The 27,097-nt window shown below is 41.6% G+C and overlaps 1 pseudogene; it reads right to left on the reverse strand.

Moving 5' to 3' along the window:
• Window positions 1-169: 169 nt before the first annotated feature.
• Window positions 170-26,885, reverse strand: LOC138775115 (ubiquitin-conjugating enzyme E2Q-like protein 1; annotated as a pseudogene).
• Between the last annotated feature and the right edge of the window lie 212 nt (window positions 26,886-27,097).

Genomic DNA, 27,097 nt, shown 5'->3' on the forward strand with positions numbered 1-27,097 from the left:
GGTTAAGATTCCTGCTAGGGTTCATCTAATTACTGTATTAATGAGTGAATCTGAAGAGGCAAAGGGACTTTTACTAATGACACAAAACATGGCCCCTGACCTCCCAGCCGCTGATTATTAGTGAGCGCTATTGTCAACATAAACCTACAAATACCTTTGAAATGATTTTATTTTACAATAGTTCCACACTATAACTCTTTATTATTTTTTTTCCACTGTTATATTTCGTCAGTTATCCAACACAGATCACATCGAACACAAATGAGGTCTAAAGTTTGAGTCACAGCGGACCACAGCTCCACATAAAGACAAATCTTCAATGTTGTGTTGACCTGCCAGGAAAAGAGACAAAGATAAACAGCACAGCAAACATGTACCTGCAATGCACTGCTTGCCTATTAAATATTAACGGCTTCATGTACATTTACATTAATTGAGCATCAGTGGCTACAACTTCCACTGTTGCTTTTTGGCGCTGCTGTCAATGGAAGAAGCCAAAAAACCATGCGTCTAGGATGGACAATGAAGCAATCTTAAACTCCTCTGGACAGTGACCTGAAGATGTTCGATTATCAATCTTGAAGCATGACTGCAACATCACATTCCGTGCCACGCACTTTTCTTCTTCCATTTCTTCCAGTGTAAACACTTCTGAACATAAATAAATTAAGTCTTCCTGTCAATCACATTCTTAAACTGAAGGTGAAGTAGAAAAAGACAGATGAATGATGTATGATGTACAGCACTGAGGAGATGGCATAGTGATTTTTGTTTCTTAAATATATATCATTTTCTCTCGGTGAGGTGGTTTCCTTCTCCCTGTCTTGAAGTCTATTTCTCAGGGTGATTTATGTCAACCATCAGACACTGGAGGAGTAACCCAACCATACTTCTCATGGGTCTTCACCAAACTTTTAAATGTTGCTTCTGCCTCTTTGCGACTAAAGGCCTTTTTAGATTTTCCAGCTTTCCTACAAATACGACCCTATAGGAAAAAATATGGAACAGTATTAATAAGCTTCAAACCATATATTCCTGGTATTGAAACATTGCATCTAGGCATTAGTGGAATTCAATTGCGTATAACAAAACACAATAACACAATTTGATAATGAAATGATCCACATTATCTTAGCTTATCCTAATGTTCTTGACATATATAAAATTAGACATATTTGTGAAGTGGAGTTCCAAATGGTAACTGAAATGGTCTGCAATAAGACCAAAATATATATTTTTTCCCCAAAATTTTTGACATAAGAGCCAAAAGTGCCCAAGTGATTTTTCCAGAATTAAAACATTGCTGCTTTTTTGTCAACCTAGACCAGAACTGAACGCAGTACTGACAAAACAAGCTTCAGCCTATTCTCAAATATGGCTGAGGAGGGACATTGCTGTGGTCTGCGACTGGCTGGGCCGAGAGACTTTTGTGCTGACATTGACACAATATTTTACCGCACCGTAAGCCTGGTTGGCTTTTAAAGAAATAACCTCTAGAATACTCCTTTAAGTTTCTATTAGTCTATCTCTTTTTTTTCGTGATCAAAAAGGTAAAAAAAAAGAATCTTCTACCAACCCTAGAACCTCCAAGTAAGAGGATTACACAGCATTCTCAGTAATTAGCTATGAAATAATCGAGGTAAAATCAAGTGCTAAATTCCCTAATAGCACCAACTCATGTCACCTCACAACAGGGAGAGGAAGAGACTTTTGTTAGTACATTGGGTTCTGTTTAGTGAACCCCAACCAATATTTATGTAGAAATCCCTTATAGACTTGATTTGATTTCTTTTTCAAACCCTATACCTATTTTAGGTTATGATAACACACCATGTTATGTTTTATAACAACAGCCGTTAAAACACAATGTCATTTTGATGGTGTGTGAACAAGCCAGTAGACCTTTTACAGAAAAATAAATGAACAAAATTAAAAAATAGGATAATACAATTAGTAATCAAAGGTCACCCAAGCGCAGTCCAACAGCATATGGTATTATTGTAACTTTATAGTAGACCATAGGTAGGTTATTCTCATGGTAGGACATCAATAGTGAAAGCTGCCTTCTTGTGCCACTTTCAGCTATATCTGCATCCTCTGGACAGAGATACAACAAAACACTATGGTGCAGCAGGGAACAATTACCTCTCTGTCTAGCCATATACTTTGATAGGCCACTGGCACTTCAAGCTGGTAACCTACAAGGCTCAACAAACTCCAGTGTTAAGCAATGATGTAATCACATTTGCATCATGCTTCTTACAATGTAGTCCTAAGGCCACTAGATGGCAGTAGCCTGAGCTGCACCACTTAGCATGGAAATGGGGTTAGGTAAGTACTAATTTTAGTTTAATGTTTGTTTTTTATTCCGGGGGACACTCTTACTCTGTGGATACTATCAAGGGCACTAAAGGGGCAGTATTACTGTGTGGAGGCACTGTGACTGCGTAGGTCCACTAATCATATAAGGAGGACAGTAAGGGGGGCACAACTAATGGGAGTAGGCCTCTAAAAAGGGCAATTTTGCTTTGTAAAGGCAGGTATAGAATTATTGTGCAGAAGCACAAAAGGGGGCACTATTAATGTGTGGGGTACAAAGTAGGATTTACTACTGTTTAGGGCACAAAAGTGGACATTATTATTATTATTATATACACCTGATGTAAACTGCCCACAGCAACCAATCACAGCTCAGCTTTCAGCTCTGGTAAAATATAAGAGGAGCTGTGATTGGTTGCATTGGGCAATTTAGACCAGGTGTATATTTATACCCTTTCATAAATCTCTTACTATAACCATCTGGGAAACTATTTGACACTATTTTGTTGGTGGTAACTACAGTACAGTGAGGTCTCAATAATAGCATGGCCATAATTGGCACATGATGGCAAGGTGATGCTGTAATGTCAAGCACATCCCCTACTAAAAGCACTTGCCAGAGTATTATGAATGTCAGGGTCCTAGAATCACCCCCATCTAAAATTGATGGCTTAAGCTCTTTGTTGGTTAGCACTGCAGTGAGCCTGTATATGTTCTCGGCATGATTTGAAATGACTAACTAGCTCCTCAATCTGTGCTAAAAGTGAGTGGCATACTAAAACACTTGCGGCTGCTTGAAAGAAATGCATCACAAATTAAATTACGGTTCAGTATAAGTTCTCTAACACATTAAGGTGATGAATTTTTTAAGGATACTCAATACACTTTACTATCCTACTTCTATTCTTTTATATTTAGTGTTAAATAGGAAACTATTCCATTTACAAAATAGAATGAGGCCATGGATGTAATTCCAGGTGGTATTGCTATTTTTTTTTTTTAACAGGATCTAAGCTTTTAACCTATTTTTAGTAATAAATAAAGGCAAAGAATTTTCACAGCCGTACTAAAGGGAATGTGCCATTGGAAAATGAACTATGGTTTGAATCAAGTTTTTATGTTAAACATAGTTTTATGGAATTTTTATTGATGTTTTCTCTAATTTCCATTTTACTATCGATATTACAATATAACCCTGAAATCATGTAGCTTTTATTTCAGCCACTGTGTCTAATAATAATCTGATCTGTCATGTTCTGTAGAGATGGTAGAAAGAGCCCGGCACTCACCAAGTAAATGATGCTTCTTTTATTGCAGTGCAGCAAACATGTGGCACAAAAAGGACGCGTTTCGGCCAAGCATGGCCTTCATCAGCTTAAGGCTGGGTTCACACTACGTATATTTCAGTCAGTATTGTGGTCCTCATATTGCAACCAAAACCAGGAGTGGATTAAAAACACAGAAAGGATCTGTTCACACAATGTTGAAATTGAGTGGATGGCCGCCATTTAATGGCAAATATTTGTTGTTATTTTAAAACAACGGCTGTTATATTGAAATAATAGCAGTTATTTACTGTTATATGGCGGCCATCCACTCAATTTCCACATTGTGTGAACAGAGCCTTTCTGTGTTTTTAATCCACTCCTGGTTTTGGTAGCAATATGAGGACCACAATACTGACTGAAGTATACGTAGTGTGAACCCAGCCTAAAGGTGTACACCAACAAGAGGTACACCTTTAGGCTGATAAAGGCCATGCTTGGCCGAAACGCGTCCTTTTTGTACCACATGTTTGCTGCACTGCAATAAAAGAAACATAATTTACTTGGTGAGTGCCGGGCTCTTTCTACCATTGCAAGTTTTTTCACCTCGAGCACCACCACGGAAGTGCTGTCTCCTGCATATTTTCACATGTTCTGTAGAGAAACCTTTTCAGCAGTCTCATCACAGATAGGATTACGGGGAAAGGTGAAACCAGTATATAGATAAGATTGGATCATATCATTCACAATATGTGATGGTCCAACTTCAGCCTCCTCACTTTCTGCAAAATGACATAGCATACTAGCATAAACTAGTGACAGAAATTCTGAATAGAACAATATATTAAATCATTCTGTTCAGCTGTTCTCCTGATACGCAGGAGCATAGGATTCTTGCCACAACCCCCCACAACATCATTCTGTTCAGCTTCTATGTCACTATTTTATGCTTCCCTGAGGTAGGAGAGCCCAAACCTGCTGACAGAGTCTCTTTAAAGACAATCAGGGACATTAATGAAGTCTTACGAATGTCCCTGCAGCTCCGGAGCTCAGGAGATTTATGTAGAGGCGCATTGCCTCTACATAAATCCCGTACTCACGGAGCCGGTCTGGAAAAATTATAAATGAGGCGCACGCAGAGGCCGCGCCCCCTCTGCGTGCTGCCGAACCCCCCTATAACGCCCCCTCTCCGCCCCACTGTCGAAGGTGGCGCAGATCCAATGTGAATAAAGTATTGGTAAAAAAACCTTTTGTGAATATTTTTCCGCCAATCGGGCCAATCTGCACCTAAAAAAGGCATTTTTGCCTTTTAATACATGTCCCCCAATGTATCAGTTCCTATTTTTAGCATTAAATAAAACCAGATACAGATACAAAATACTTTTGTTTGTTTTTATTTTCAAAATTAAGATTTTGTTGTTGTTTTTTGTGCATGATTATGGAGGCATCTTGCAGCTGTTAAAGCGTAACTGTCATATTTTTTTTTATTGCAGAAATCTGTAGTATAAGCGATTTTAAGAAACTCTGTAATAGGTTTTATCAGCCAAAAAAGCCTCCTTCTGTACTCAAGAAGCAATCTCCCAGCCTCCCCCCCTGACTTCTTATCTGTGCATTATCAGGCAAACACGTCTTCATTACAGAGAAGCCAGTGAAGACGGGCTCTGCTCTCTCCATTCTATCCTTATGGAGGGGGGAGGGGCCGAGGGAGATGAGGGAGCAGGAAGAGGTGACATGAAGGTCAGCTGTTTGTAGACTGTCTGGGCACCTAAACCGCAGGACTCTGGGGTCAGAAAGGTCAGTGCTTATCTATGAACTTACTGAGAGAAGATTGCAGGGTGTTGTGCTGTGCAGGACTGCTCCGTGCTCAGTCATTCCTAACAGCCCCTCCCCTCTCCATAGCCACATAATGGAGACAGAAATCCTGCTGTTTCTGCAGTGAAGGGGGAGGCTGGGAGATTGCTTTTTCAGTACAGAAGGAAACTCTTTTGGTTTGTAAAACCAATTACAGAGTTTCTTAAAATCGCTTGTACTGTTGATATTTAATGTTTTCAAAAAAATGACCCTGAAATGACAGTTAAGCTTTAATGGCATTCAGAAATACAGCAGGATCACAAAATCCCTCTTGCTATACAGCCAGGGCCGGATTAAGGTTGGTGGAGGCCCTGGGCAACAATTTTGTTGGGGGCCCCCCCCATTTTCTTCCCCCACAAATAAACCATACAGCAATCTATACAGGTGGCTGATTACTGTAGGGGACTTAGCACCTACCCCTCCTCACTCCTGGCTGTATGGCTCAGCATCCTCCTATGTTCTGCATGTGATGGTCCCTAGAGACAGGATGGGGGAGGGGTGAGCATTGCGGTGTGTTCCCACTTAATTCAATGCGAGAACAGAGCACTTTAGCACTTTCTGTGCGCTCTTGCCCACTGTGTTAGCCACCACAGCTAGCATATGCAGTTGTGAATCGCAGGCAGAACCTGGACTTGCAAGTCTAGGTCCCATCTTCAGTTCCCAACCATAAAAAACTACCTGAAGCAGTAAAGAGCAGAAAGTACTTAAAGGCTGTGTATAATCTATAGCGGATATGGTACATGTGAATATACCCTAAGGATCATGGCATATATATCTGCACACAGGCTACATGTCATATGCTGCACACAGGCTATATATACCTTATGCTGCACACAGGCTATATATACACCATATGCGGCACACAGGCTATATATCATAGGCTGCACACAGGCTATATATCATACACTGCACACAGGCTATATGTCATATGCTGCACACAGGCTATATATCATACACTGCACACAGGTTACATGTCATATACTGCACACACGCTATATATCATACACTGCACACAGGTTACATGTCATATACTGCACACAGGCTATATACCACACACTGCACACAGGCTATATACCATACACTGCACACAGGCTATATACCATACACTGCACACAGGTTACATGTCATATACTGCATACAGGCTATATACCATACACTGCACATAGGCTATATACCATACACTGCACACAGGCTATATATCATAGGCTGCACACAGACTATATACCATACACTGCACACAGGCTATATATTATAGGCTGCACACAGGCTATATAACATACACTGCACACAGGCAATATATCATAGGCTGCACACAGGCTATATACCATACACTGCACACAGGCTATATGTCATTTATTGCACACAGGCTATATATCATAGGCTGCACACAGGCTATATACCATACAATGCACACAGGCAATATATCATAGGCTGCACACAGGCTATATACCATACACTGCACACAGGCTATGTATTCATACACTTCACACAGGCTATATATCATAGGCTGCACACAGGCTATATATCATACACTGCACACAGGCTACATGTCATATGCCGCACAGGCTATATATATATATATATATATATATATATACCTCTGCTCTGATATATGCCCCTATAGTATATACCCCTGCTCTGATATATGCCCCCATAGTATATGCCCTCGGCTCTAATATATGCCCCCATAGTATATGCCCCCTGCTCTGATATCGGCCCCTATAGTATATACCCCTGCTCTGATATATGCCCCTATAGTATATACCCCTGCTCTGATATATGCCCCTATAGTATATATCCCTGCTCTGATATATGCCTCTATAGTATATACCCCTGCTCTGTTGTGCCAATACAAAACAAAACCTCATACTCACCTGATCTAGGCAGATGACAGGTCTTCTCTCTTCTGGCTCTTCTCTGTTCCTTCAGCCTATCAGCCACTGTGACAGATGCTCCATGATGTCACATCCCTGCTGGAGAGATCAGGTTTCCTTGCTAAGGTCCCATGCAGTCCTCTCCTCAGTGAGGGGGAGGGGCAAGGGGGAGTGAGGACCTCGGCAGGAGACAGGCACCCGGAAGCTTGACAGGAAGAATCCATTCAAAGACCCATCAGGGGGGAGTCTGAGCCTGCCGGGAGGGAGATGCTTACACAGGATTAACCCTAAACCTCCCTCCCTTCCTGGACAGCATGCAGTGTGGCCAGTGCTGTGTCCAGGTAGGGTTTCCACATGCTTTTTGCGCGTGGGACTGGTTCCCAGACACCACTTCTGGGTTTGGGCTGGTGGGGGCCCCCTAGTGGTGGAGGCCCCTGGACACATGCCCCTTGTGTCCTCACTTTAATCCGGCCCTGTATACAGCCCAGCATACGATGAGCTTTCCTTACTGACTGGTTGCACTGGTGATTCTTCTGAAGTCTTGGCTAGCACAAAACTGCCAATATGATACTTGGATAGAGGATTCCTACTCCCCAAGTGCATTATTTTACATTTGGAAACATTGAACTGCAGTTTCCATTGTTTTGACTACGTATCTAGTAAAGCAAAATGATTACTTTCGGGAATATCATCTCTATTGCACACTTTTGTGTTATCAGCAAACAGACAAACCTTGCCTACCAAACCTTCTCCTATGTCACGTCCCAACATATTAAAAAGAACAGAAACAATACCACTTTAACCCCTTAATGACAGATGATGGGTATACCTGTCATGGTACCGTTAGGAGAGTACAGACAGGGCTAGCAGTAAGGCACTGCGGCAATTAGGTGACGCAAACTGATCATTTGCAACAGCTAATTAACCAATTAAATGCCACAGTCAAAACAGCATTTTGTGCAGCAGCATTTAAATGCTATTAATCACGGAGTGTGGTGATCAGCCTCCCCTGATGTGATCAGGAGATTCTGCTCATTTGTACTTTTCCGGACAGGCCTCAGTGACACTTTGATGCTGATCACAGCTCGGCGCATCATTACTTTGGGCTTCAGCAGCCCTTAGTAGTTAAGGACTAATTGCATAAATCCCTATTAATTATTAAAAAATATATAAAAAAATAAAATAATAAAATACTTGCTATAGCTGCATGTGGAATCGCCTGAACTATTAAATTATCAAATTCCTAATCCCACACGGTAAATATTGCTGATTTATTTTGTCACATCAAGTCCGGAGAAATTGAAATAAATTTTGATGTCTTGGTGTAAAAGGTAAATGCCCACTGTGATCCTGTGTCCTGTTATTTTCTATGGGTCTTATATTTTATGCCGCTGAAAATATGTAAAGCCCCTTCCCACTAAACCCACCTCTGTCCGGCTAATACATTACCTGCCTGCTTGCTTCTCAGGCTCCCAACTTCCTGGCACCTGCTCAACCAATCAGTGTACTGTCCCGCTGCACCCACTGATCGGATGAGCGGGAAACAGGGAACTGGGTGCCTGAGAAGCAAGCAGGAGTGCAGCCAGGTAATGCATTAACCTGACAGTTTTTATGTTAAACATAGTTTTTAAAAAATTTTTGGAGACTTTTTTCTAATTTTCCATTTTTCTATCTATATTATAAAATAATCCGGAAATATTGGGGCTAAAACTAAGCTGACACCTCCTGTTTTGTCTGTGGTGATAAGAGGAGTCTGCTGTAAAGTGATCTGTACAGCATTATAGCGTCGTCTAGGTACAGTAGATAGCATCAGTACAAGACAATAGAAGCTCCCTGTTTAATGACCTTTTCAAAGTTTACAGAGCGCGCTCAGTGATGTTTTACAATATTCTCAAGGGGACAGAGTCTGTCTACTGTCGTCTATGTCCACAAGACTTCCTGTAAAGCATGTCAAGAAGAAACAGCCCAGGCAATATGGCAGCCCCCAAAACAATGCACAAATAGTGAAATAAGTCGGAAAATAAAAACGTATTTGTTTCTAATCAGTAAAAGAAAATTTAGACACATTCCCTTTAAAAAATGGGGGTTCGAGCAGGGTGGAGAAGAAAGAATGAATGCAAGACGACATCAGCTGTGAGTCAGTGGATATAACGGTACTGTTATCACTGTCATGGTCTTTAGTGTGTCTCTGTAAAACTGGTGTCTACCACTGTGTAAAACCACCCCTAAAAATGCTTATTCAATGCAGCTAAATGTGAGCATATCAGCAGTGTACAGGGATATACTCTAAAGTTCCTATAAAGTAGTAATTATCTAAGGCAAAACTTTTAGTTTACACTAAGCAGATCTCTAGATTAAAGTAAAATAGGTCAATGTGAATCCCAGTTAGCAGTAATTCCTATATGTCACAGCTCTCATACAATGGTTAATATAAACCAGGGTCTCAGATGAGAGGATAATACCATTTACTGTATCACTCAAAGAACAATAATAGATGCTACACAACTGAGATAAAAATCATGGCTGAAAATCGATGATTGTGAATACATTTCTACTCGGCATTGTGCGTTTGGAGGCCTTTCATTGATGAACGGGTTAATTGTCTTCAGCCCACCAGGGTTCCACTAGGTTTGAATGCTTTATTTCAAAGCCACATTATCAGCAAGGCTAACAATACCTGAATGTCTGTAACTAGAAGAGAAGTAGTGGAGAATGCCTCCCAGCTTCACCTACAGAATGAGTAACCTTGATCTCCTTTATCGCACAGATGTAATGAAGTGGAGCTTAGCTTCCCGCTGAAAATCAGCATGTGTCACTCAATAATAGTTCTAGATAAAGCTACACAGAATAGAACAAGTGCAGTTATCCCAATGAGTGGTCACCATGAAAAAGAGCCCACAATCAAATTTCCACCAGGATGTTAATATTACCATTCACTTATATACATTAAAAGTGTTCACACAAACGCACATACACATTTAAAAATCACAAGGTCAGTGGGATGTGGGGCTCAAAATGATTCAAATGCCCCATAAACCACAAACAAAAGGAACAGAGGCTTATGGGGGAATTTACTAAGGGTCTATTACACCAACAGATTATTTAAAGGGGTTGCCCAGCCCAAAAAAATTTTCTTTCAAATCAACTGGCGTCAGATTTGCAATTTGTAATTTGCTGTCCAGAGCAGGAGAGGCTTTCTATAGGAATTCCCATAAAATGCCTCTCCTTCTCTATAGAGTTCCTGTCTCGGTTTTCTATTAGAGATGAGCGAACCTGGAGCATGCTCGAGTCGATCCGAACCCGATCGTTTGGCATTTGATTAGCGGTGGCTGCTGAACTTGGATAAAGCCCTAAGGCTATGTGGAAAACATGGATATAGTCATTGGCTGTATCCATGTTTTCCAGACAACCTTAGAGCTTTATCCAAGTTCAGCAGCCCCAGGTAATCAAATACCGAACGTTCGGATCGACTCGAACACGAACTCGGTTCGTTCATCTCTATTTTCTATGAATTCTTATAGAAAACCTCTCCTGCTCTGGACAGTTCCTGTCTCGGCCAGAGATGTCAGCAGAGAGCACTGTCTCAGACTGAAAATAAAACAACATTTCCTGCAGCACATACAGCAGCTAATAAGTACTGTAAGACTTGAGATTTTTAAATAGAAGTAAATTACAAATCTATATAACTTTCTGACACCAGTTTATTTGAAAGAAAAAAAAAAGATTTTCGCTGGACAGCCCCCTTTAAGCCAAATCCAAGAATGGCATTGAAAAGAGGAGAAATCTCAGTCTTTCTTTTATTACCCATTGTCTGTTTATAGTCCACTCCTGGCTTTGGATCAAAAAAATCTGTCAGATAATCTGTTGGTGTAATAGGGCTCTTAGACTTAATGCCGGTGCCAGTATAAGGGCTCTATTACACAGCCAGATGACTTTCTGTGAGCGCTGATCTTGTAGATAGGCACGCGCTTACTGAGCCCATACACTGTTCAATAATCAGGCTGCAAGGGCTGCACAGAAATTGTTGGCGATGTCCATGCAACCCTTGTGAAAAACAATAAACTCCTACATACCTCTTCACGGTGCCTGATGCCCTGCTAGCTTCAGTCCGCTCCTGGTGATGTCTGAAGACAGGTCGCTCAGTTAATCACCGGGACAGTGCTAGGCAGTGCCCGGAGCGGACCAATGCTAGCAGGGCGTCACGGAGCATAGAGAGGTATGTAGAAGTTTATTTATTTTTTTACACAGTCACCAGCCGACGGCTGCACATCGCTATTACAGGTAGTGTGCTTTTATGTCTGGACCTAAAGAAACGATAAGCCAGTGATGTCAATGTCAAGCCATTGATATTGAATTTGCTGTGGATTCTATTAATATCACTATGATTATTATCATCCACAGGATAGGGAATAAGCATCTAATTATTTGAGGGCTAACCAACTGGAAACCTCAGCAATTTCCCAGACAAGGATACAACTCTCTGGGCTGAAAACAAAGGTGAGACAAACAAGCACAACAACTCTCTATTCATTCAATATGGGGCTGCCAGTGATAGAGTTTGATTCCTTCAACTGGGAGAGTAACAACAGGAAAATACACCCAAGCACAAGAGCAATTTTACAACAGAATTACTAAATAAGAAACAAATTAATGTGTTACAATGGCTCAACGGTAGGAACTCAGCTCAGTACAAATACAAAGACCTTAAAGGGAATTTGTCGTGTAGATTTTATGTTACAGATTAGAGTTAGTTCATTGTTCTTTTATTATAATCGGTTTCTATTTTCTGACTAATTTTTTTCCATTTCACTTTTTGTACATTGTTATGAGGGGACTGCCATCTTGCCTGAGCTGTTTTAACAGCATTTAGTGACATGTTTTACAGCAAGACTCATGGACACAGGCAACAATAGACAAAGTTTGCCCTTGAGATGAATGTGAAATATTACTGAGCATAGTGTGGCCTCTGAAGAGGTAATTCCAAAGGGAGCTGCTATTGTCTCCTCTATCTATTGGTGTCACATGTTGCTGTAATTCTGTACAGCTCACCTCACCACAGACACAGCAGGAAGTCTCAGCTTAAACTTAGACCTAGTGACAATGAAAACTGCAAATTTTAAGATTATTTTATAATATGGACAGTAAAATGGAAAATTAGAAAAAACATCATTGAATAGCGGCCGCACAAGACTGACAGAGCAGACAAGCTAAAGTGCGGCTCCGACTACGGGTAATTGGGATGCGGGCACACCAGAATGTGCCCGCATGCCAATTCTAAAGAAATTAACTTCACTGACACCGGCCGTTCTGTCATACTGTGTGTGAACCCAGCCAAAGCTTTATCTATGTTTTCCTGGCAGCCCTAGGGCTGCATCCAACTCCTCCAGATGCCGGGAGTCAAATACTGAGCGTCCAGGTCCGGACAAATGTTGCCAAACCCAAACTTTCGGTAAGTTTACTCATCACTACTTGTGAGTACTTATGTAGCTGATGGATATCCAATCCACCTGCACCATAAACATGCATGCTTGTCTTGGCCACACTAGTTTTTTTTATTTTTTAATGTGGAGATGGTAAAAGGCCACTGTCAGACCCCTTTTTGCTGTGCCTTGTCATCCTCTGCAACAAATAATCAGCCATGTTGAAATCCAGCATGCCTGATCCTGATGTAAACTGATAATTTATTAGAGAATTGCTATATAAGCACTCTCCTCTGGACAAAGAAAAGTGGAGTCTGAAAGTAGAAATTTAAAATATACATTTTGCTGGTTTAAGAAAACATTATATTATTTTAATTACGCCTTAAATAAAGACACAACTACAATGCAAAATAACCAAAGTTTTTATAAAATATGAGAAAAGTTAAATGTACTGATCTTATAGAGAGAGTTATCATGTATTTTAAGGTACACTAATAATAATAATAATAATAATAATAATAATAAATAACAGCTGTATTAAACAATATAACTATGCCATACATAGTTCTCAGTGGACTTAGCACAGAGGTGAATGGCAGGTACAGGTCAATCCTAGTGACTAGAGTGGATCAAATATCCATAAATCCCGGCTTATACAGCCCTTAATTACACAAGGCAATGCTAGCTTACTGTATTACTGATAGACCCCACACTCTTACACATACACCAGAAGAAAGCAATGCTAGTCATATACAGCCAGGTACTGGAGAATAAAGGTAAAGCACCATTTTATACCATAGAAAGCTTCTATGTGCTGTATACAGCACCATACAAAACATATTGCATATCTTCAGGTACCCTTCCACAAGAGAAGGCCTCAAGCCTATCAATTAGTGTTGACGCTCTGTTCACACCATGTTCAGCTAACACACTTCCCTTCTACATTTCAGACGGTTTGAAAGGTTGATGTCTGGCCACTGTGACCATGTTTTTCCTTACAATTTGCATAGTGGCCATTCATCACCCACTGTACTGAGATCTCTTTGGGTGGATAACTGGAAGAGTGGCAAAGGAACCGGTCAGCAGCATAAAGGAGCATAACTGTATATGTACATACTGTACGTGCTCAGATCACATGATGTATTCCTCATTATTTTCTCTTTTGATGACATCCTGTACATTGGTCTTATGGTTAGCATCTTATGATCCATGCCCCCAATGTAAAGGACTTCAGCAGTAATACGGGGGACAGGATAATCTAATTGTTACTGCAGTAATCAACAGTGCTTTTAGGTGAGGAGAGCGGGAAAGGAGGTACTGCAAGTGTGTGTGGGGGGGGGGGGGGGGAGGGGGGGGGGATCAGGGAGTAAAGGCAGGACTGAATGAAAATTCTGTTTCATTCTGGGAACGAAAAAAAATGAAAACAGGCACCTGTGCACAGAAGTACAGAATAATAAACAGTATACTCTAAATATATAGATTGTGGTAAAGCTATGTGTACATTACAGTTGTCCATTCCCTATTGTGTATACATTAGGAAAATCTCTAGATGCATACCTTAAAGGGGTTGTCCGGTGAAAAAAAAATTTCTTTAAAATCAACTGGTGTCAGAAAGTTATATAGATTTGTAATGTACTTCTATTTAAAAATCTCAAGTCTTCCCATACTTATCAGCTGCTGTATATCCTGCAGGAAGTATTGTTTTATTTACATTCAGACACAGTGCTCTCTGCTGACATCTCTGGCTGAGACAGGAACTGTCCAGAGCAGGAGAGGTTTTCTATGGGGATTTGCTACTGGTCTGGACAGTTCTTGTCTCGGCCAGAGATGTCAGCAGAGAGCACTGTGTCAGACTGAAAATAAAACAACACTTCCTGCAGGACATATAGTAGCTAGAGATGAGCGAACCTTGAGCATGCTCGAGTCTATCCGAACCCGAGCATTCGGCATAGCAGGGGCTGCTGAACTTGGATAAAGCCTTAAGGCTATGTGGAAAACATATCCACGTATTAATGTTTTCCAGATAGCTTAAGAGCTTTATCCAACTTCAGCAGCCCCCGCTATGCCGAATGCTCGGGTTCGGATAGACTCGAGCATGCTCGAGGTTCGCTCATCTCTAATAGTAGCTAATAAGTATGGGAAGACTGCAGATTTTTTAATTGAAGTAAATTACAAATCTATATAACTTTCTGACACCAGTTGATTGAAAAAAAATACTGGACAACCCCTTTAAGAGGAGGCTGTGATGGATGTTTAACAGTGGCATCTATCACCCATAGACCAATATGGGATCTATTTAATAGACACTTTTTGAGCTTTTGCATGATGTACCCATTAAAAGGAACCTGTTATCACTTTCATGCTGCCTGAACCACAAGTCATGGAGGCAGCCTCTGGTGGAGTCTCCCTGCCCCACCAGCCTTGATTGATAAATCTCTGGGTATAGGTTCACTTTAAATAGATGCCATCTGTTGCCCATAGACTGATATGGTATGTGAACATTAGATATGTGTTTTTTTTTAAAGGATCTTGATGGATAGACTGCAACTCACTATTGCTATTCCACAAATCAAACAGCTAAAATGGTCCTTTGGCTGTCCAGGCATGAAGGGAATTGTAGTTTTGCAACAGCTGGAGGGCTGAAGGTTCCCCATCCCAGATATAAAGTGTGATTCACAATCACATGACTGGAAGAGCCAAAGTATTTTCATGGGGGTAGCACAGCAAAAGTACACATAGTCTACAGACAAGCTGCTATGACTAATAAAACTCAAAGGAAGCTGGGCTGGGTTTCTGTCTACAGACTATCATTTGGTACTTTACATATTTATTGTTTATTATATATATGTTATTGTATTCACAATTGGATACAACTTATTTACAACCATTACCTTTGATGATAAAGCAATTGCTAATGAACCAAGGTGATAATTCCCATGTATCCCTTACATGTGCCAGAAAAATAATTAACCATCCCGAGAGATTGGTATAATTTAGACTAAGAGATCTGTGATATTCCTGGAGGAAAGCTCCGAATGGTAAATGAATCCTTAGTATATTTTAGTGAGGAAATAAAAAATATTTAAAAGTAGATGCATTTACCACTATATGTGATTTACCACTATAAGTGACATGTGATATTAGTGTAATAAGCAATAGGCATAACTTTTATTTTGTTCCTAGGTCAAAATTAGATTTTTAAGCCGCGAGATTAAGGAAACCTCCATGGAACATTATATATATATATATATATATATATATATATATATATTTACTGTACATACAGCTCTGTTCAAGTGTGGACTACTCAAGGTCAGGTCCCACTCACACTTCAGGAAAATCTATGCGGATTTACAAAATTTAAACCCTTTTAAATCACACAACCTGACACAAAAAGCTATGCTGAATACATTTGTGGAAAAAAAAGGATTGTACAGATATAGACTTCTGTTTTACTGTACTGGTAAGTCATTTTAAGCTATGTAGGATATTATCCTTGAAGGCTATGACGCACATTCATTATGTAGAATTACACGAAAGAGTAATATTGGAGCTATAAATTATTTATAAGACTACATTTTCCTCTTCTCAACGCTCTGGACACACAATATATCTTTTTCTATTACTAGTGAAAAGAGAGATTCTATAGCATTTTAAAATAACAACTTGGCTGTTAGGTTGCGTTCACAATTCGTTTTTGTATACATTTAACTCATATGTTTTATACACTTAAAAGTGAAAAAAAATCAAACCAAACAGTATATGTTATCAGATGCAAAAACAGATCCTGCTGTATACCATATAGCAGAATCCATTTTTTATTGACTTACACTATGAGGCTATGTTCACACTACGTAAAAAACACGGCCGTATTTCATAACAACGGCCATATTTGCAAAAACAATTTTCCAAAAACGGACGTTGTTTGTGCAAATATGGCCGTTTATGTGAAATACGGCCTTGTTTTTTACGTAGTGTAAACCCGATCTAAAAAAACAAAACAACAATAAAATTTGACTTAAACATACTTTTTGCTGTATACATTAGAATTGTTGATTGCGTCTTTATATGCAGCAAAGTTAAATGTACTATAAAGGAAATAAACAAGATGTGAACACAGCCTTGTATGGTATATGGCAATATAAGCTTTCTGGGTTTCGCTACATAAAATACTTTCTATCATTGTGTTTTTAGGAAGGATTTTTCTCTCACTTGGCAGTGTAGTATCACTCCTCCAGGATACAACTATGCTGTGGATTTGTTGATTCTATCCAAAGACTATTAAAATGAGCCAACGTAATGAGCACAACAAAGGTAGACAGGCAGATAAATAATGTATCTAATAAAGGTAGCCTGAAGGTGAATCATTTAACATTCCCTGTGTAAGGTGGCATAGTCTCTCTGATCACCAGGTGCAAAACAAAATCACAACAAATAGAAGTTGTCATAACCGCTCCTACACACTTGGATGTGTGTGCAAAGACAGCTGTTTTTCCATTGACTTAAAGGGGTACTCTGGCCCCATGTATTTTTACCCGGGGAGGGGGTGGTAATGGACGGCGAAGGTCACTTACCTTCCCGGTTCCATCTCCGGGTCCCGGATCGCGCCGCCCATACCAACCGTCCCGCGGCGGCTTCCTGATGTGAGCTGCCGCATGAGACGTGACGTTCTCAAGGCAGATCAGCCATTCAGCGGCCGAGGCTGGACTTCGCAGCCGCTGAATGGCTGAGCTGCCTTGAGACGTCACGTCTCATACGGCAGCTCACACCAGGAAGCGGCCGCGGGAGGTGTGTACCGGGCGGCACGATCCGGGACCCCGTGCTGTAAACAGGGAGGTAAGTTACCTCCGCCGTCCATAACCACTCCCACCCCGGCCACAGCTTCAAAATACCCCCCGGCCGGAGTACCCCTTTAAAGGGAATCTGTCAGCATCTGTATCCTACCTCAGGTGCTGACAGTGTGCTGTAGTAGGCAGTACCCTAGTAAGCATGGTGCCTTTTGGTAATTTGTCAGTGGAGTGGATTGTGCACAACCTACTGTAATAATCAGTCAAAGAGAAGTTGTGCAGCACTCTGGCACACTTTACCACTCCTTCTTCCTCCTCCTTCTTTTTCATAAATAAATCAATGTCGCCCAGCCTCCTGCTCACTTAGCTGTCAGTCAGTATCTGCCAGATCAGTCCTCTATTGGCAGATACTGACAGCTGAGTGAGTAGGAGGCCGAGCAGCATTGATAATTCATGAAGAAGAGGGAGGAGGAAGGAGTGGTGAGGAGTGCCAGAGTAAGGCACAAATGCTGAGCCACAACCACGGACAAATTACCAAAAGGTAACCTCCTAACAAGGGGACTGCCAACTACAGCACACTGTCAGCACCTCAGGTAGGGCCCAGGTGCTGACATGCTTCCTCTGGTCTGAACTAATGATATGCAGGATAGAGAATAAGCCCATTACATACTAGAGGTATCTTTATGTGACAACTTCAGCTACATGTACAGTACTTACAAGCCACATATGCTACTTTTATCTGTTTTGTGGATGGAATACACCCATTGAAGTTTATGCAGAGAAATTAAAACAAGGATGCATCTGTATTCGATTTGCATTGCATCAGTATTTCTATTTATTTTGTCATCCATTGTGTCATTCAATTTTCTGTCTAGAATATTTACACCCATGAATATTTACTGTACAGAAACAAGGATGCAATAGTGCTGAAATACTGATGTTATGTTGAATATATTCTGGATCCCATAGAGACAACAAAATATTATTAGAAGCCACTAAATTATATAGCTATAGGTTTTGCAAATGATAATGAAGCTGGCTGCTGCCAGGGGAGTTAGACTTTAAAGATACCATAGTGGTCCCTCCCTTCAGTCCCATAGCACCACATGGTAAACAGAAAGTCTCAAAGATGTTATGACGCGCTAAGTCACGTAAGTCACATACTTTCCCAAACCCCATCTCTACCCTCACTTCTCTCATCTCATATGCATTACTCATTCAGAACACAAAAAAGAAATGGTAAAATGTGTGGTTTATGCCAAGGTGGATGTAAAAAGTGAAGTTCCTTTTAAAAAAAAAAAAAAAAAAAAGTAGTTGGTAAGATCTATTGTTTTTTTTTCACTATAAAATTCTTATATGTATTTTAATAATATATCACCAGTATCATCAGAGTATGTTCCCACATTCAGATTTTTTTATGCACTACATTCGCTAGGTTGGGTTGGGGTTTCACCCCTTCCTTCCCCCCCAACACACACACTATGCCATCATTTCTCTGACATATGAATTACGCCTCAGGACAGAAAACCCTGTCAAAGCACACCGTGGAGCGAGCGGCTCCGGTCGCTCGCTTCAAAGTGTGCAGTGGGGATTTCTGATGCGGGTATGCATGGATGCGCCCACATCAGAACTCTAAGGCGCTAAAGATCATCCGGCCATCCGACCAGTACCGATTACCGATGTACCGTTAACGATGTCCTTGCAAGCCCTTGCACCATACATTACCTGTCCGGGCTGCAGGTCTTCTCCTTCTCTACTGGTCCTGCGCCGCAGCAGCTTCGGAGCGGGGCTGTCTAAACTGATAGACCGCTCAGCCAATCACTGATGATTTTAGGTCTGAACCTAAATACACAATCATCGGCTGATCGTTCTCTCTATTTCACGGAGCGATTGGCCGATTATCGCTTCGATTCGGACGATTATCGCTCCGTGGAATAGGCCCCTTAGAGCCGTATTAGACGGCCCCATCACAATTGTAAACCTAGCAGATCGGCGCTCCTTTACTGGGCCTACTGCACAGATCGACCATCGTGCAGCAAGGGCTGCATGGACATCATGCTTGTTTACAGAGCTTTTGTTTACAGAGCTTTCACAAGGCTCAATCAGTAGTGCAGCCCTATCTGACAATCGGTCGTCAGCCAAATCAGAACGGGTTCTGAAAAAATTGGCTATGGGGAAGGGAATGCCATAAAATTACCAAAAAAAAAAAAAAAAAAAAAGCATTACTCACCCAGTATGTCACCATAGGTTTCTGCAATAGTTGCAATTTGCCACAACGGCCATGATTTACGCAAACCATAAGTTGTACTTATACGCTCCGGCCGGGATTCCAACCAGCCACGCGGAAAACTGAAAGGTTAGTTTTGAGCGGCCGCACAGACATGTCAGTTGTCTGCAATGTGAATTGGAATGTGGGCGGACATGGGTGGGCCCGCATCCGAATTCAATCGAAATGAAGATGATCTTCACTAACACTGGCCGCACTGTGACCCGGCTGGGTCAAAGAAGTCCGGTGTTTTACGCTGTGTGAATCCCGCCTTACAGTGTAATTAGACCTTCGGGAGCGAATAGAGCTGACAACTACTTTTTCTCCCAGAAATCGAAGTTAGACAAAAAGACTGGGGCAAAAAAAAAAAAAACTGTGTACAGTTAGGTAAAATCTCCATTGTCAGGCTCCATGTATCTATTAACGGACTACATAACTAAATAGAAAAAATAATTAAATGTCATTTTCTTTTCACTGATATTTGCATCTAAAAGCCAGCATGTCTTCTAAGCATTGCTTTTACTATGTAGTATACTGTATATAGTATATATTTTTTCTTGCTGAAAAGCAATAATCACATAAAATAAAAAGTAAAAACCCCAACTCCCACTACCACTACATTGCCACAAAAATACAACACCAACATAAAAGCTTTACAAACAGCAACACAAAAGTAAAGCCCTATTTACATTGTGTCACTACTCCAGTATGTTGACAATAAAGTATTATCTTGACCACTGTGCAGATAATAGCCACTATGAAAGGTAACTGCGGGAGATCAGATGCTTAACCTGATCTCAGAGTGAAAGAGGAATTGGGGTAATATGTTCCAGTGATTGTAACAGAGCACCAGGATCACTGCCAGAATGTAATAGATAATTGCTGGAAATGGAAAGACACTGGGCACTGCCAACAATGACATGGGTTCATTTAAATAAATAAACACCTCCAAATCCTGTCTCTATTACATAGACACTAATCTTTTCATTTTCATATTTTTTCACATTTGTGTATATATGCATTTGACACAATGGAAATGATTGTACTGTTCTAATGTTCTTTCTGTTTATTCATTTATCCATCTATACACATGCTCATATATAAAATATTATCTCAAGCACCCAATATTCATCATCAATTTTTTTTCCAATCAAGAGCATTGCCTGAATTTCCTGCAAGTAATCTGCTATACCTCTGTTACTGAGTTGCTTTAATCTCAGTCTACACAGGAGTTTTCGAAATTTATGGCATAATACATTGGAACACCTTTAGGGTATGTTCACACACATTGGAGTTTCATTGCGCTAACACAATGAAGGATGGTTGGACAGCAACTAAATTAATGATGCAGCACTGCAATAAAATGATTAATTACTGCAATTAAACTATGCATTCCTATTGCCTTTTCATTGCATCACTGCATGTGTGAGCCTTAGGCCATGACCACACAATGTCAATCACATAATGTACCTTATTTTAAAACTGATGTCATTTAGCTGCAAAATGACAACCATCCAAAAAAAAGATGTTGTCTAGTCGTGGCCTCAGGCTATGGTCACACTTGATTAATTTTGTGGGCTCTGCAATTTTGCCCGAATTGACTGTCTGGGCTTTGCCACGTAATTGGCTTTACCAGGCTTCATCACAGGTCTTTTTTTGTCATAAATAATCTGATTAAGGCTGTGTTCCCACATTTCTTTGTTTTCAAAATTAGAGTCTAATTCATTGTGTTAAATAACGATCGCAGGTGTTTTCTTGTCATACAATATGATGAAGGCTGTCAAAACTGACAGCAGCATTTAAATGCTGTTAAAAAAGCCTCCGTGGTGGTCTAGTGGCAGATTGAATTCTTGAGACCTGTAATACTTACTGGGCCTCAGCAACCTAATGATGCTAGTCCCGACTCGGCTATTAATTACTAGGGGCTTCAGCAGCCCTTAGTAATTGAGCACTGAATACATAGATCAATGCAGTACATTGCACTGTTTATAGGAGTTCCTTGGGGAATGACAAATTACTGTTAAAAAAAAAAAAGTTTATTTAATAATTAAAGCTTCCCTTCCATAGTAAAAGTTTGTTACCCATATTTTCCCATTTTATAAACAAAAAAATAAAACATATTTGCTATCACCAAATGTGGAATTGTCCAGATTATTAAATTATTGCATACCTAATATCAGACGGTAAAAGGCATAAGCACAAAAAATAAATAACACCAAAGTGCATAATTGCAGATTTTTGGTCCCATCAAATCCAGAAATATTGTAATGAAAAGTGATCAAAACATTGCTTATGCGCAAGCAAGGTACAAACAGAAAGAACAGATAATGGCACAAAAATTAGGCCTGAAATAGCCCAATAGGCCAAAAAATAAAAGTGATATAAGGATCACAGAATATTTTATGGAAAAATGTAGCCTGTCTTGCAGTACAGTAGGTGTTGCAAAAAGAGCTCATATGGGTCTCTAGGTGAACACCACGGGAAAAAATAAAAGTGCAAAAATTAAAACTGGCTGAGTCATTAAAGGGGTAGTGCACCCAAAAAAAATTTCTTTTAAATCAACTGCTGCCATGAAGTGCCAGAGATTTGTAATTTACTTCTATTAAAAAAATCTCAAGCCTTCCAGTACTTATCAGCTGCTGTGTGTCCAGCAGGAAGTGGTGTTTTCTTTCCTGTCTGACACAGTGCTCTCTGTTGCTTCCTCTGTCCATGTCAGGAACTGTCCAGAGAAGGAGCAAATCCCCATAGAAAACCTCTCCTGCTCTCCAGACTGGAAATAATACCACTTCCTGCTGGGCATACAGCAGCTGATAAGTACTGGAAGGCTTGAGATTTTTTAATAGAAGTAAATTACAAATCTCTGGCACTTCATGGCAGCAGTTGATTTGAAAGAAAAAAAAATTTGGTGCACTACCCCTTTAAGTGGTTAGTGCTAATCACTAGGGATGAGGGAACCGGCCCAGGTTCGGCTTCTGATTCCCTCTGTCTGCCCGCTCTGTGGAGAGGGTGGATACAGCAGGAGGACTGCCTAGAAAACTGGGATACAGCCTATGGCTATGTCTGTATCCCAGTTTTCCAGGCGGTCCTCAAGGTTGTATTCACCCTCTCCACGGAGCGGACAGACAGAGTGAATCAGAAGCCGATAGTTCAGGTTCATACGAACCCGAACCTGGGCCGGTTCCCTCATCCCTACTCCCTATCACATGGCAAACACCAAAATTAATTAGGCCATTCCAACAGTTCAGTCCATGACACACAGTACGCTTACGGACCGTATGTACAGAATGTGTGAATGCAGCCTTACTGCCACATTCAATCTATGTGGAGGGACATGTGGCATAGAGCATAGCCATAGGATGTAGAATGATAAATTTGTAACAGGTCTTTAATGCTGCCAAAGCAACATCCCCATGTAGAAACTCCTCCAGTCACTACAAAACTAGTATACATATAAGCATCTTAGGGTTAAATGTATGGCATAGATTTTCTCTTACTGAAACATTTTCTTTTTTTAATCTGTTTCTGTTCTGAATTTAATGTTTTATTTAATTGTTTGTACATTGTTATGTGGGCTGCCATCTTGTCAGGGCTGTTTTTAACAGAACTTAGTGATGTGCTTTATGATAACCCCTATCAATAGACAGGACCTGTCCCCTTGAAATGAATGTGATTCAATACTCAGAACTCTGTGACCTCTGAAGAGGTCATTCCCCAGGGAGCTGCTATTGTCTTATACTGGTGCAATCTATCTACTGGAGCTGTAGGCTGTACAGATAACTTTACAGCAGCCTCTTCTTATCACCACAGACAGAACAAAAAGCCTCGGCTTTGTTTTAGGCCTAGTGTTGAAAATAAAAACTGTAAGATTTCAGGATTACTTTATGTTATAGATAGTAAACAACACCCAGGATAAAAAACAAACAAACATGTTTAACATAAAAACTTGATCGAAAAACGAGATCATTTTTTGATGACCCATTCCCTTTAAAGAGTAAATGTTCCACTTCTGTAATAATTGACTGGTTAGTGACTCTGGTTGCCTTCAGTTATGCCGACCTAGCGATCATTAGACCAAGAATGGCATCATGCATGAGGAGCTATTGATGGATGCTAGAAAAAAAAGTGCAATTAAACTGGCCAAGGGCACTGTAGGCAAGGCACGGCATTGATAACAAGGACACATATCAGTGACTATTGGTGTAGAAGACACAGTGTATGGGCAGCTTTAGGCTAAAGCCATTCTTAATATGGTCTTGACAAGATCAATTTTATAATGAGAATGTCAGTCAAGATAATGTAATATTCCCCAACAGGGTAATAGCAGGGGCATTCACCAATCAGGAGCTACCCTACTGCACAGATGTAGCCCATGAAAGGCCACCAATCACTGAAAACAATACATGTCAATTGATTTCAATGAGCGTGGTGGTATGCCCCATCTTTCTCCAGAGCTGGCATGCACAGGGGCCTTTGGTTATAATAGCAGATCATTTCTTTCACATGGGGTCTTCCCTGTGTGAAAAAGGCTGGTCAGGTATGGATGGCTTATAAAGGGGTGTATGTATTTATTGTCAGCTACTTTCCTAGGTAGCTGCTTGTATTCTAGACTGTGCATGAAATTCTACATACAGGACTGGATTTTCTTCTATACTGAACTGGTAACCGTGTTCGATAATATATATCATCTATATCACTTCATCCACATCTAAATGTTCCTGTCCCAAACTGACTGCAGATCTAGTATTGTCATAGTATGCATATCTATGTATATATTACAAGTTATACTTCCAGGCAATATCGTGTAATCTGAACTGACAAGCAGAAATAGAAGAGCAGATGGTGGGGTAATGAGGTAATACATAAAAGCATCATGACGTATTCAGTACACACAACAAAGACATCAGGTTATATACAATGGGGCCATTACCTATTCCAGTATCTGCAGATACAGCACAGTATACTATTTTATGCACTATACTAGTATCTATACTACAAATATCCCACTTATAAAACATATATATACCTAAAAATGCAATTCATAATGTATTTGAGTTCTAACTGTGGTACCAGACCTGTGGTAGAAAGGCTTATCTATAGGCAATGATCCCAGTTACCTATTTCATGCGATTGTCCTAACATTAATAAGAAAATGAGGGTTAGCCATTGTAAATTTCCATTTATCGCAGTGACCATCAATTACGGTGGAGTGCTCTCCCTTTCTAATGCCTTCTTTGTAACGCCACCCTTCATACAGCTTGGGGTGTTACAATGTATCCATCCCATTCACACACATCCTTACATTACCAGGCTTGTTAGTCTAATGAGGATGACGTGTATGTTGAATAGTCATAACTGGCTGGTACTTAATTCTTGGGCTCTCTCCTATTGTCACAATGAGCTATATAAATATATATCATACAGATACATAAATAAAGCACAGTAAGGGTTAAACCTGCACTGATCTCACCACTGGTGAACATCCCTGAGGAGGGCAAACCTTGCTCTACATAATATTCCTTTGGGCGCTATAACCTCAAACCCGGCAAACAGATGTGATCTGAACGCGGCTGACAAAGGCTAGACCTGGAATTAAAATGTGAGGTCAGCAAATGGTCACTGACTAATCACCCCCCCCCCCCCAATCTAGGGAGGCACAATGACTATCTGCTAACAATACTCTGGGCCCATGATCATATCAGCCCCAAAGACCCAGGAATTCTATCCCATGCCTCCCACCTGCATTGCCCCCATTACTTTACCAGGCATAAGGGATAATGGATGATAGGGATGAGGATGCTGTACATAGGTGGTGGCTGCTTTCAGCTTCCACCTGTATAGGATGCCATATTGTATAGATGGTTTTACAATGAAGTCTGCAGTCCCTCTATAGGTGGTGGGTATAAAAGAACTGACCTCACTACTGCACCATGACCAATGCCCCCATACCAGGGCACAGGCTCAGCACTAGCACGGCCCATTACAGAACAAGGGCAATAAGCAGGAAAGAAACAGCTGGCATGGAAGAACCTGCACACTTACCTGGCCTTTGACTAGGCTGGCAGCGAACTGCCTCATGACTGCCTCCACCGTGTAGGCACTGGACCATCCCCTGGGGTGAGCAGCTCCATGCATATAGCGCCCCCATCCAGCACATAGCCGTTCTCCAGCCTGGGGCTCAGCACCCTCATGAATGGGGGGGAGAAGGGGAAGTTGTCCGGGAAGGTGAGGTTTGAGCAGGATGTACTCCGTGTTGGTCTCCTTCATGTCCTGCCACAGGGTGGAGTCCTTGTCCACCTGGTGCAGCTTGACGTTCCAGTCAAAGAGGCTGTCATCCACCAGCTCCACCGAGATGAAGTGGTCGCTGAGTTTGCGGATGTCTTGCAGCTCCTTCATCAGCCGCCGGCTCCTCACCTGGGTGCAGTGCTGCCTGTTGGGGGGCAGGAGGGGCTGCAGCGAGGAGCCCCCGCTCTGCTTGTTGCCCCCTCCCGCGCTGCCCCCACCTGGCTGTTTGGACTCCTTGGTGATGGTGGGGGTGCTGGTCTCTTTGGCACAGCTCTTCTCCTTGGCTTGGCCCGCGCTGCCATGCTTGTCCTTGTGGCACTGCTCGTTCTTCTTGGCCTTGCTGTCGGCTGTGTGGCTGAGGATGCCCTCTGTGGTGTTATTACTGCAGCAGCCCCCGCTGCCCCCGCCGCTGCTGCCCCCACAGCCCCCTCCAGCCGAGCCTCCTTGCTGCTTGTTGGTGCTGTTCTTGCCCTTCTTCAGCGATCCCTGCTGGTTGCGGTGGTGATGGTGGTGATGCTTGGGGTCCTCCGTATCTCTGTCGTGAAGACGGATGAGTCCTATTTTCCGCAGCAGTGTGGCCATTTTCCAAGGTGTCTCTTGTGTACACGGTGAGACTGGTGCGGACAGGGCGAGGAGACACGGATGGCTTCCACTCTCTGGACGATCACAGGGTGCCCCTCAGATGCCAGCTGGCCTGGCACTAGCCACCATCACAGGACAACCTTACACAGTAGTCGGCGCTGGCTTCATTCACGCTGGAGACTGCTGCTTCGCATCGCTCCCCCTAGCACGGCTGTCTGATCAATCCCCTACAGATGCGGACGGCTGTCACTGCCCATCAGCTGAGCATCCTTCCTCCGTGCACGCTGCTGCCGGTCCCTCCTCTTGTTTTCACCTCCTTGTGGTGCAGTGAAATAGTACTGATCGCCTGGCAGCCCTGTCCCTTCTGTCTCTTATCTGCAGCCCTCACAAAAGAGGGGGGAGGGCAGCTGTGGAGGAGGAGAGGAGGAGGAGGAGGGAGGAGAGGAGCAGC

The sequence above is a fragment of the Dendropsophus ebraccatus genome, unplaced genomic scaffold (assembly GCF_027789765.1).
Source record: "Dendropsophus ebraccatus isolate aDenEbr1 unplaced genomic scaffold, aDenEbr1.pat pat_scaffold_1367_ctg1, whole genome shotgun sequence".
NCBI classification, from domain to species: domain Eukaryota; kingdom Metazoa; phylum Chordata; class Amphibia; order Anura; family Hylidae; genus Dendropsophus; species Dendropsophus ebraccatus.